Genomic DNA, 12187 nt, shown 5'->3' with positions numbered 1-12187 from the left:
AAGCCTCACTATGCACTGAATCTTTAAATATCCATTTTTAAAACCATGTATTGTTTAAATAAATAAATAGAGCTGTGTGTGACCAAATATACTTTGAAAGCCTCTCTATATAATTTTATTTTTGCTATATAAAAGCCCATTTTAGGAAGTTCATTCTTTTCTTTGGTTAAGAATTTCTTTGGCATACAGCAGGACTTTGTAATTACAGTATGCATTTCTAATTTATGTTCATATATAAAAATATAGCAGCATGCAAATATTTTAGTTTTGAATCTTGAAACAAGTGAATACAGTTACAAAATGAAATGCTCTATTTAACTACCAAGTATGAGAATTTCAATAATTTCTTCTAAATAGCTTACCTGTTTCTGTTTCTAGTAGTGACTTGTGCCACCTTTCATCTCATATTATAATTAGTATTCCTCCTTGCCAGAGGCACTCTGAATGTTTGTTTTAGGTACTGTGTGTCTGCAAGAAATTTAACTTAATCATTGCTCTTTAATGGTGGGGATGGTTGACTCAATTACACTAGATTTAAATGAACTTGAAATTCCTCAGTTACAGAGAAGGGGCCAATGATTGACCTGTATTGAATAAGTATCAGTGCCTGTGTTCTTTCTTGTATGATTACTTATTAACCTATCTTACCCTTCAATCCACCTACAGAATTCATATTCATTCATGAATGCAATTGCTTTGATTGTAAAATACAGTATTTGTTCTTAATTTGTGAGCAATCTTACACTAGCTAAAAGTCATTTAAAAAAAACGGATTGCTGGTATTGGCTCTACATGCTTATTATTTAGTTTGGCTTTCACGTTGATCAGATTTAACTATACCATGAATCACAATAAATTAGAGAGATTTTTTCAGTAGAATTTTGATGTGTAGTGTTTTATTTGGGGTTATCTGGAAAAATATCTGGTCAGAATGCAGTAATTAAGGATGTGTGCAGTTTTTTTTAACAATTCCTAATTTCAGAACTTTGACTCATTGAAAAGATTGTGATATAATTTTTCAATTCTATGGTTAGCCTGAGAGTATTAGTTTTAACCAACCACATATAAAGGCCTCATTTACAATAAGGAAATTAAGGAAATTAAGGGGTAGGTTTAGCAGATAAGGGGTAGGTTTAGCAGATAAAATAAAAAAAGAACAAGTTAAAAATCACTTAGAAGGTTAGATGCCGGCAAGTCACCAGGGCCTGATGAAATGCATCTAGAATACTCAAGGAGCTAATACAGGAGGTATCTGAGCCTCTAGCTATTATCTTTGGAAAATCATGGGAGACGGGAGAGATTCCAGAAGACTGGAAAAGGGCAAATATAGTGCCCATCTATAAAAAGGGAAATAAAAACAACCCAGGAAACTACAGCCCAGTTAGTTTAACTTCTGTGCCAGGGAAGATAATGGAGCAAGTAGTTAAGGAAATCATCTGCAAACACTTGGAAGGTGGTAAGGTGATAGGGAACAGCCAGCATGGATTTGTAAAGAACAAATCGTGTCAAACCAATCTGATAGCTTTCTTTGATAGGATAACGAGTCTTGCGGATAAGGGAGAAGCTGTGGATGTGGTATACCTAGACTTTAGTAAGACATTTGATACGGTCTCGCATGATATTCTTATCGATAAACTAGGCAAATACAATTTAGATGGGGCTACTATAAGGTGGGTGCATAACTGGCTGGATAACCGTACTCAGAGAGTTGTTATTAATGGTTCCCAATCCTGCTGGAAAGGCATAACGAGTGGGGTTCCGCAGGGGTCTGTTTTGGGACCGGCTCTGTTCAATATCTTCATAACGACTTAGTTATTGGCATAGAAAGTACGCTTATTAAGTTTGCGGATGATACCAAACTGGGAGGGATTGCAAGTGCTTTGGAGGACAGGGTCATAATTCAAAATGATCTGGACAAATTGGAGAAATGGTCTGAGTTACACAGGATGAAGTTTAACAAAGACAAATGCAAAGTGCTCCACTTAGGAAGAAAAAATCAGTTTCACACATACAGAATGGGAAGAGATTGTCTAGGAAGGAGTATGGCAGAAAGGGATCTAGGAGTTATAGTGGACCACAAGCTAAATATGGGTCAACAGTGTGATGCTGTTGCAAAAAAAAGCAAATGTGATTCTGGGATGTATTAACAGGTGTGTTGTGAGCAAGACACGAGAAGTCATTCTTCCGCTCTACTCTGCTCTGGTTAGGCCTCACCTGGAGTATTGTGTCCAGTTCTGGGCACCGCATTTCAAGAAAGATGTGGATAAATTGGAAAGGGTCCAGAGAAGAGCAACAAGAATGATTAAAGGTCTTGAGAACATGACCTATGAAGGAAGGCTGAAAGAATTGGGTTTGTTTAGTTTGGAAAAGAGAAGACTGAGAGGGGACATGATAGCAGTTTTCAGGTATCTAAAAGGGTGTCATAAGGAGGAGAGAGAAAACTTGTTCACCTTAGCCTCTAAGGATAGAACAAGAAGCAATGGGCTTAAACTGCAGCAAGGGAGGTCTAGGTTGCACATTAGGAAAAAGTTCCTAACTGTCAGGGTGGTTAAACACTGGAATAAATTGCCTAGGGAGGTTGTGGAATCTCCATCTCTGGAGATATTTAAGAGTAGGTTAGATAAATGTCTATCAGGGATGGTCTAGACAGTATTTGGTCCTGCCATGAGGGCAGGGGACTGGACTCGATGACCTCTCGAGGTCCCTTCCAGTCCTAGAATCTATGAATCTATGAAACATTTTCAACCATTGATAATATCAGTTCATCTCCACCTGTATTAGTAATATGGGCAGTCTCAGCCCGGTTGGGTTGACAGCTGCAACTGGCTTTTTAAGCACAGTAGGTCCAATTTATCATCATTTATACCACTGCAAACTGAATGCAGAATTATGCCAATCAATATGGTATTGGTGACTGCGCTGGTGACTGCACAAGAGGTGGAACAACAATGAATCAGTCTATGTTTCTGCTAGACTTGCTGTTTAAAATGCCATTGGCAGTCAGAGTCCCAATATTGCTAACATGGTGTAAAGTAGAAAGGGACAAAAAGGGATAGGTATTAATGTGACAAATAGGGAGCCAGAAAATACTGATTTCAAATGTCAGCTCTGACGCTGATTCACTGTCTGGTATAGGGTTAGTCACTTCACTTCTCTGCCTCAGTTTCTTGAGCTGTAAAGTGAAGATAATGCTTAACTACTTTAGTGGACTGTTGTGTGGATTACTTAGTTTTTTAATCTCTATTGATATGATATTCTGATTATGTATATTAAGCTTAAACTGTTTGCGTTATTAGCTTCTTACTGTAAAGAATATATAATAAAAGCAGAGCTCTTTCTTTAGTAGTCAATACCATGAGTAAGCTTGCATAAACAGGTGAGCCCTATTTTGTGTCCTGAAGATTGGACCTGCGGTAAGTACCTTTAAGTTCGAACTAAGATACTTCGACTTCAGCTATGGTATTCACGTAGCTGAAGTTGCGTATCTTAGTTCCAACTGGGGGCTTAGTGTGGACCAGCCCATAGAAATATAGGCCTGGAAGAGACCTTGAGAAGTAATATCAAGTCCAGCCCCCTGTGCTGTGCAGGACCAAACAAATCTATACCATCCCTGGCAGGTGTTTGTCCAACCTGCTTTTAATAACCTCCTATTATGGGGATTCCACAGCCTCCTTTGGAATCCTACTCCAGAGCTTAAATACCCTTATATTTAGTTAGTTTTTTGTAATATCTAACCTAAATCTCTTTTACTGCACATTACTGCTTGTCCTACCTTCAATGGACATGGAGAACAATTGATCACCTCTTCTTTATAAGAGCCATTAACTTATTTGAACACTGTTATCAGGTTTCCCTTCAGTCTTCTTTTCTCAAGATTAAACATGCCCAGTTTTAAACCTTTCTTCATACGTCAGGCTTTATGAACCTTTTTATCACTTTTGTTGGTCTCCTCTGGACTCTCTCCAATTGTCTACATCTTTCCTAAAGTGTGGTGCTCAAAATTGGACACAGTATTCCAGGTCAGGCCTCACCAGTGCCGAGTACTGCGAGATAATTACCTCCCATGTCTTATATACTACACTCTTCTTAATAAACCCCAGAATAATATCAGCCTTTTCACAGCTGCATAACATTGTTGACTCTCATTCAATTTATTATCCACTATAATCCCCAAATCCTTTTCAGCAATACTACCACCTAGCCATTTATTCTCCATTTTGAAGTTGTGCATTTGATTTCAGACCAATTCTCCAATTTGTCAAGGTTGCTTTGAATTTTAATTGTGTCTTCCAAAGTGCTTGCAACCCCTACCAGCTTGGTGTCACCTGCAGATTTTATAAGCCTACTCTCCACTCCATTATCCAAATCATTAATGAAAATATTGAATAGTATCAGACCCAGGATTGATCCCTGTGGGACCTTGCTAGATAATTCCCTCCCAGTTTGACAGCAAACCATTGAGAACTACTCATTGAATACAGTCGCTCAACCAATTATGCCCCACTTTATAGTTATTTCATCTACACCATATTTCTCTAGTTTGCTTATAAGAATGTCATGTGGGACTGTTTCAAAGGCTTACTAAAATCAAGATTTATCACATATACTGCCTCCTCCCTATCCACTTGTGCAGTAACCCTGCAAAGAAAGAAATCAGATTGATTTGGCATCATTTGTTCTTGACAAATCCATGCTGGCTATTCCTTAAAACTCTATTATCCTCCAGATCCTTACAAATTGGGGAGGGGGGTTGGGTTTTTGGTTTTTTTTTTTTTTTTTAATAATTTGTTCTTTCCAGGTATTGAAGTTACTCTGACTGGTCTACAATTCCCTGAGTCCTCTTTGTTCTCATTTTTAAAGATAGGTTCAGTGTTTGCCCTTCAGTCTTCTGGGTCTTCACCCATCCTCCACGAGTTCTCAAAGCTAATTGTTAATGGTTCTGTGATTGCTCCTTGATTACAGTAATATTGTGTTGAGTATCTGGTCACCATTAACCTTATTATTGAAGATTGAAGCAAAATAGGCATTAAACACCTCTGCTTTCTTGATGTAATCAGTTATTAGCTCTCCTTCCCCACTAAGTAGAGGACCTATACTTTCCTTCATCTTTCTCTTGCTCCTAATGTATTTAAAGAACCTATTCTTATTGCTTTTGATGTCCCTTGCTAAATGAAACTCACTTTGTGCTTTAGGCTTTCTGATTTTGTTTCTATATGTTTGTGCTATTATTTTGTACTCCTCTGTCAGGGTTCCCTCCCCACTCTGAATTTTAGGGTACAGACGTGGGGACCTGCATGAAGACCCCCTAAGCTTATTTCTACCAGTTTAGGTTAAAAACTTCCCAAGGCACAAATCCTTCCTTGTACCTTGGATTAGGTAACGCTGCCACCACCAAGTGATTTAAACAAACATTTAGGGAGGGTCACTTGGAGCCCTACCTTCCCCAAATATCCCCCCAAGCTCCTACACCCCTTTTCCTGGGCAGGCTTGAGAATAATATCCTCACTAATTGGTACAGATGAACATAGACCCAAACCCTTGGATCTTAAAACAATGAAAAATCAATCAGGTTCTTAAAAGAAGAATTTTAATTAAAGAAAAGGTAAAAGAATTACCTCTGTAAAATCGGGATGGTAAGTACTTTACAGAATAACAAAAGACTCAAGAACACAGAGGATCTTCCCTCTAGGCAAAACTTTAAAGTTACCAAACCAGGTATAAACCACCCTCTTAGACAAAGGAAATCACAAGCCAAAATAAAAGTAAGCTAATGCATTCCTTCGCTAGTACTTACTAATACTAATGGAGTTGGATTGCTTGCTTTCTTGATCTGTCTCCGGCAAGCACACAGAACAGACATAACAAAGCCTTTTCCCCTCCCCAGATTTGAAAGTATCTTGTCCCCTTATTGGTCCTTTTGGTCAGGTGCCAGCTAACTACCTGAGCTTCTTAACCCTTTACAGGTAAAAGGATTTTGTGCCTCTGGCCAGGTGGGATTTTATAATACTGTATACAGAAAGGTGGTTACCCTTCCCTTTATATTTATGACATCCTCCTTAGCAATTTGTCTACGTTTCAACTTTTTTAATAATTCCTTATTGATTTTCAGGCCATTAAAAAGTTCCTGGTAGAGCCATATTGGCCTTTTACTATTCTTCCTTAGATTCATCAGCTCTCAGGCCTCTGAATCCACAAGATAAAAAGTAAAAATTTGGCAACCAAAGGAGGAACAGGTACATGCATGTCTGAGATCAATAGGGACGTGTTATATGGTAGCAGTCATTTTATGTGTTTGTGTTTATTCTTACATTCAAATTCATGTGAAGATAAATCTGAAACTTGCTGGATTCATGTATCCTATATTTGCTTTATTCTCTTAACTCAGAAGTAACTGATCTATCTCTTGAATTTTCATGTGATCGTTCCTCACACTGTCTAACTTTTGTCTTAAAAAATTAAATGCCTCGTACAGGTTTATTTTGATCATTCTTTTTTAATTAGTCTAATCTTACAAATAATCTAGTTTTGCCTATCTGGAGAATTTCAGCTAGCATGGAAAGAAATCTTAATTCAGATGCTGCCCAAGAAGAGGGAGGACCTGTTTGCTCAATAATTGTACTGAATCCAATTATCAGCGATGGAATGTTTTGGCAGGGAAATTCCAGCTTTCTGTAGGAGCTAAATTATTTGAACACCACAAGAGTTTCATTTTGATCTGAGTCAATAAAGACAAAAAAAATCTGGGGAGGCAAAAGGCCATAGCTACAGCTGACATTCAGATTCATCAGTCATATTTATAGATACAATAAAATAGCTGTTGTACAAAGCTATCTAGATGGAGAGTGGACAAAAATTAAGAGTAAACCATTACTTTCAAGAAAGTGAAGTGTATTAAAGCAAATATCCTGTTAATAGACAGAAGTGAGGAAACTAAACAACACCTTTACTATCTTCAGTGGTTGCAAAAAATGTTTAAAGCAATACAATAAAAGCACAGGTCCCTTTTCAAAGTATGTTTGCCTCTTTGCATGATGAGTACTGCATAGAACATTAGTGATAGTTAATAATCTAATTGTTGCAACTCTTTGCAGTAACAATGTTGAGCTGCAGTTTTGCAACTCTTATGAGTAATCTTTCTGGGCTCATTCATGAGCCATCCTATGTGTCCATGCAAGCTTTGGTTCCATCCCTCCCTTCCATATGCCAGCCAGTACAGTTGAGCCAGTACAAAGGAGGAAATAGCTGTGTCAGGAAAGGGCTGGCACATCAAGTTGCCAATCTAGCCCTCTGATGCAAGCAACCCTCTTGATTTTGTATGAGGATTACTCAAGTAAGGAATACAGAATCAGGCCCATCCATCATGTACAGTTCTAGTTAGCTTATACTGTATCCTTTTGTTTTTGCAGAAAAATCTTTTCTAATTAAAACCGTAACAAATGTGTACATTTTTATCAACCAAAATAAATATTTGTGATTTCTGAAGGCTTTTCAATCTATAGTTTTGTAAGAACTTTGAATCTTATTAGTCTGCACACACATGATAATACAAGCATGCATTGTAGAAATATATATGGGCATACAGACCTCTATGAAATTAGAACTTTGAAGTACAGGATCTGAATCTGTTATCCTACTATGAAATAGAGAATTCAAGGAAAAGGTGAATATTCTGAAATTTGAGTGTGGAGTGTGATCCTCTGATTTCTATCTTGGCTGCAGCCAAATTTTAAATGGTTAATATTCAACCTATTCTAATACAGTCAATATTTTAAATAGTTAAACTAAACACTAGTAAACATAAATTTCCTAATATCAGAGTACAAGAAATAGAGTAAGATTCGCAAGCTTTTCAAAGGAAGAAGTTATTGGATACCTTAAATACATTTTGGAAAGGATTTACATAAGCTTTAAGGCTATTGTTCATATTTGGATCTGAACAGAAAACCATCCCAAAATATTCAATCCTTGTTCATAAAAAAATTTCGGGAAAAGAATTTGGCCCAAAGTACAAATCAAACCCAAATATGAAGTCAAAAAAATAACTTGTTCTGCTCTGCATGGCATCCTGCCAAGTCCTTGTGCAAACATGACATGACTTTGATTCAAGGGATGGCAGCCCTGCAACAAAATGAAGGAAATATGGTGATCCTTGAAAAAAATAGATGGGCAGTAAACGTCCTCAGAAGATGCAAAATGAGCTCCTAGAAACAAAAAATCCCAAACAAGTCATTGCTGCCAACATTATACCCACATTAACAATTATATATTCTCTTTGCCACTGGATTTTTCTGGATGTTCCAGATTTACATGTGGAAAGGCATATTTTTGTGTCCTATTTCAGTTTAGGTAGGGTTAAGTATATAAAGCCTTTTAAAAAAATATTTTAATATTCAAATGGCACCCCAGAAGATGCTGTTTCCTATCAGTACACTGACTCTGTCAACAATTGGAGTCATTTAAAAATATGTATTGTGGTAGAAGTGGGCTTGAAAAAGAAGAAATTAAGTTCTAAAGCTTTCTATTTATAAACAAGTATTGCAAGATTTCTCAACAAATGATCAATATGTGTATAATTGTATTTCCACTCTCCACCCCCAAGGGTTCTTGGTACATTTCTTTGAAAAACTGTGTGGGGCACCAACTTGGAAACAAAATGCTTCAAAGTCAGCAGTTGGAGCATATTTGAAAAATGTGGTTTGACATGATGAACTTTTGGATCTAGTCCATGCACGCAAATGGCTGTCCTTTTGCAGATGTTAGGAGACAGTCTTTCCAGTGTTTACCACAGTCTCTGGTCATGTTTAATAACGTTTCTTACCTCTTACTCAAAAATCAGGAGAAAGCAGTCAATCTTTTATTTGTGGGAAGATTCAGAAATATGATCAGGATTATTTCTTTTTTCCAAAGATGTTATCTCTTTATTGTACTTGTAATGTCTTATCAATTTTGTGTTTTTTCTGTATGGTGGAGAGTAGGGCAGGAGAGCTTGGAGGGGTGTTGTTTGTTTTGTTTGTTCTCCTTTTAAATGAGCATACTCATGTTTTAAACATTTGCAAATTGAATTCTTTTCAAACTAAAGTTATTAGCACTCATTTGAACCAAATATAGAATGGACAGCTAAAGTGGAAACTTCTATTTATAGTCATGCTAATGTTTCTGTCTTGATCAGCAACACCCTTATTATTCTAATATGTGGGCTAAGATATTTGAATTCATTTTTATCTCTAGTCTATGCAGGGTTTTAACCTAAACATTAAGATGTAGCACATCACGCACTGTGCCATTTTGCTCTAAATGAAGCCATAATTAACATTGTTTTAATCAATACAATTCCTACTAGTTAACAATGATTTGACTCAATATGTATCTGACTAATGGAATACATTGCATAGAATTCTGAAACTTAGTACCCTTGGTGCTGACATCCCTCGGCCCACACTGCTTCCCGCAGCCCCCATTGGCCTGGAGCGGCAAACCACGGCCAGTAGGAGCCGCGATCAGCCAAACCTGTGGACGCAGCATGTAAACAAACCAGCCCGGCCCGCCAGGGGGCTTACCCTGGCAAGCCGCGTGCCAAAGGTTGCTGATCCCTGTCCTAGAATATACTGGAACTCAGAGTTTGAAAACTAAATGCAATATTTTTTTTCTGAAATAAAGTGCCTTTTTAAAGTTTATTTTTAACAATGTACAACATTGTGTTCTTTCCAGAATCTCACTGTAGGGTCTTCCCTCCCCCTCCCCCGGTTATTGTTTTTTAACAGCATATTGGCACCAGTTCAGCAAAGCACTTAAGTATGTGCTTAATTTTAAGCATGTGATTAAATTCATCTCTATCCCAGAAAACATTTAAGCATGTACTTAAGTCCTATAACTTAAGCACAAACTTAAAGGTAATCACATGCTTCAGTGGTTCACTTAATCTGGGCCAATAAGTTTGTGGGTCTCAAATAAGAGTGTAAGTACATAAGAATGGCCATATTGGGTCAGACCAATGGTCCATGTAGCCCAGTATCCTGTCTTCTGACAGTGGCCAATGCTAGATGCTTCAGAGGGAATGAACAGAACAAAGCAATCAGAGGATAGGGTCACATCCTTGACCATCTTAGCTAATAGACATTGATGGACTTGTTCTCCATGAATTTATCTAATTCTTTATGGAATACAGGTATAGTTTTGGTCTTCACAACATTCCCCAGCAATGAATTCCACAGATTAACTGTATGTTGTGTGAAGAAGTACTTCCTTTTGTTTTAAACCTGCTGCCTATTAATTTCATTGGGTGACCCCTGGTTCCTGTGTCATGTGAAAGGCTAAATAACACTTCCTAATTCACTTTCTCCACACCGTTCATGATTTTATCATATCCCCACTTAGTCATCTCTTTTCCATGATGAATAGTCCCTATCTTTTTAATCTCTCCTCATATGAAAGCTGTTCCATACCCGTAATCATTTTTGTTGCCCTTCTCTGTACCTTTTCCATTTCTAATATATCATTTTTGTACACAGTATTCAAGGTGTGGGTGTACCATGGATTTATATAGTGGTATTATGATATTTTCTGTCTTATTATCCTAATGGTTCCTAACATTCTGTAACCCTGCTCTAAACTAATGAAGGGAAATGCCTTTATCCCATCATCTGAAATCTAAACAATAGGTAGACCATGTGCCATAATAATAAAAAATAATGTGATTTCAGTACAAGGAAAAAGTTTCAACATATACAATCAGTAAGCATGGAAAATTCATGGAGTAGTATTCCTTTAACATCTTCATAGACATGAGTTTTGAGACATCACTTTTAAAAAAAAAAATTATCTTTTGGCAAGACACAATGGTACAAGAAAGACCCACATTTTATCTTATACCCTAGCTTGCATAGGGATCCCCTAGCATGGACCCTGTTCCTCTGCAGAGCCCCACTGATTATAGTGAGACTTTGCATGAGTACACAGATTCATACTTGCAGCTCCTAATGCAACCTCAAGGCCTACTAGAATGTTGTAATTATATGAAAACAATTAATTTCCAGACTTTCAATAGCTAATCCTCCACTAAAAGCCTTACCTCTGTTCCAGGACACCTGAGCTGATCCCCTCTTCACTCTGGCCAAATCCCCTCTCCTTCCCTGACATAGCACTCGCTACAAGTCTCCTGAAGCCCCAAGGAAATGATCACTCCTTAAGGAATTTTTAAAACTTGCGATTAACCATTTGCCTAGAGGTCAGTGCTTTCTTAGTCAAAAAGCATGTTCTCTGCAGATTTGCAGTTGGTCAGAATGAACATAATATTTAATAGTAATACCAATTTGTTTTGTGGCCAATACAATTGTTAATATGACTGGTCTAAGAGGGTCTGGGATTTTTTTTTTTAAATACTTGGTGTCCAGAAACCCTACTGATGTGTACATTGGAAATACTATACTCAGGCCATGTCTACACTACAGGTGCTACATTGATATGCCGTGTAGATGCTTCCTACAGTGATGGAAGGGGTAGATAATCCACCTTCTTAAGCAGCAGTAGCTTGGTTGGCAGAAGCAATTTCCATTGAACTAGCCATATTTACTCCTGAGGGTTAGATTGGCATAACTATGGTGCTCAGGGCTATGAAAAACTCACACCCCTGAATACCAGAGCTATGTTGACCTAACTTTTAAGTGTAGATCAGGCCTTGGTCTAGAAAAATGTATTTTAAAAGTAATATGCTTTGATAGTTCAAACAATCTAAGGATCCTGTTCTCTCTTATTATCATGTTGCAAACTTAGGATAACAACCTATTACATGTAAGACTTGATTAGTGATTTTATCGTATTCTGGCAGGCCTTGATCTCCCAACTGAAAATTATTACTATGGATCATTTCTCAGGAAATTATAGTCTTTCAGTTTTAACCAAGGATGTTTTCAGGACTAGGCATATTCTACATGTTTTCATAAGTTAATAAAATGTGGTTTGTTGGGCTTTTTAAAAACTTGCAGTCAGATAAAAGCTCAAAGGTCTGTTTTTTTCCTCATGAAAGTTTATGGAATTAATGTAGATTCCAGTGTGCACTGAAACTGATAAGCTGATCTGAACTGAGCCACTGTAAGAAAGCTCTTTTAAGCAGTTATAAGAAAGCATTTAATGAAAAATGAAAACAGTAATTGGCACATCCTCAATATATAAGATACCTCCCATAACTGCA

The 12187-nt window shown here is 37.3% G+C and overlaps 1 protein-coding gene across 8 annotated transcripts in view; it reads left to right on the top strand.

Moving 5' to 3' along the window:
* The window catches only part of TNFRSF19 (TNF receptor superfamily member 19), a 110821-nt gene that overhangs the window by 84891 nt on the left and 13743 nt on the right, over positions 1-12187 (top strand). The gene's annotated exons all lie outside the window — the stretch shown is intronic.

Source organism: Malaclemys terrapin, chromosome 1 (assembly GCF_027887155.1).
Source record: "Malaclemys terrapin pileata isolate rMalTer1 chromosome 1, rMalTer1.hap1, whole genome shotgun sequence".
NCBI classification, from domain to species: domain Eukaryota; kingdom Metazoa; phylum Chordata; order Testudines; family Emydidae; genus Malaclemys; species Malaclemys terrapin.
This window is presented reverse-complemented; position numbering and strand designations above follow the sequence as displayed.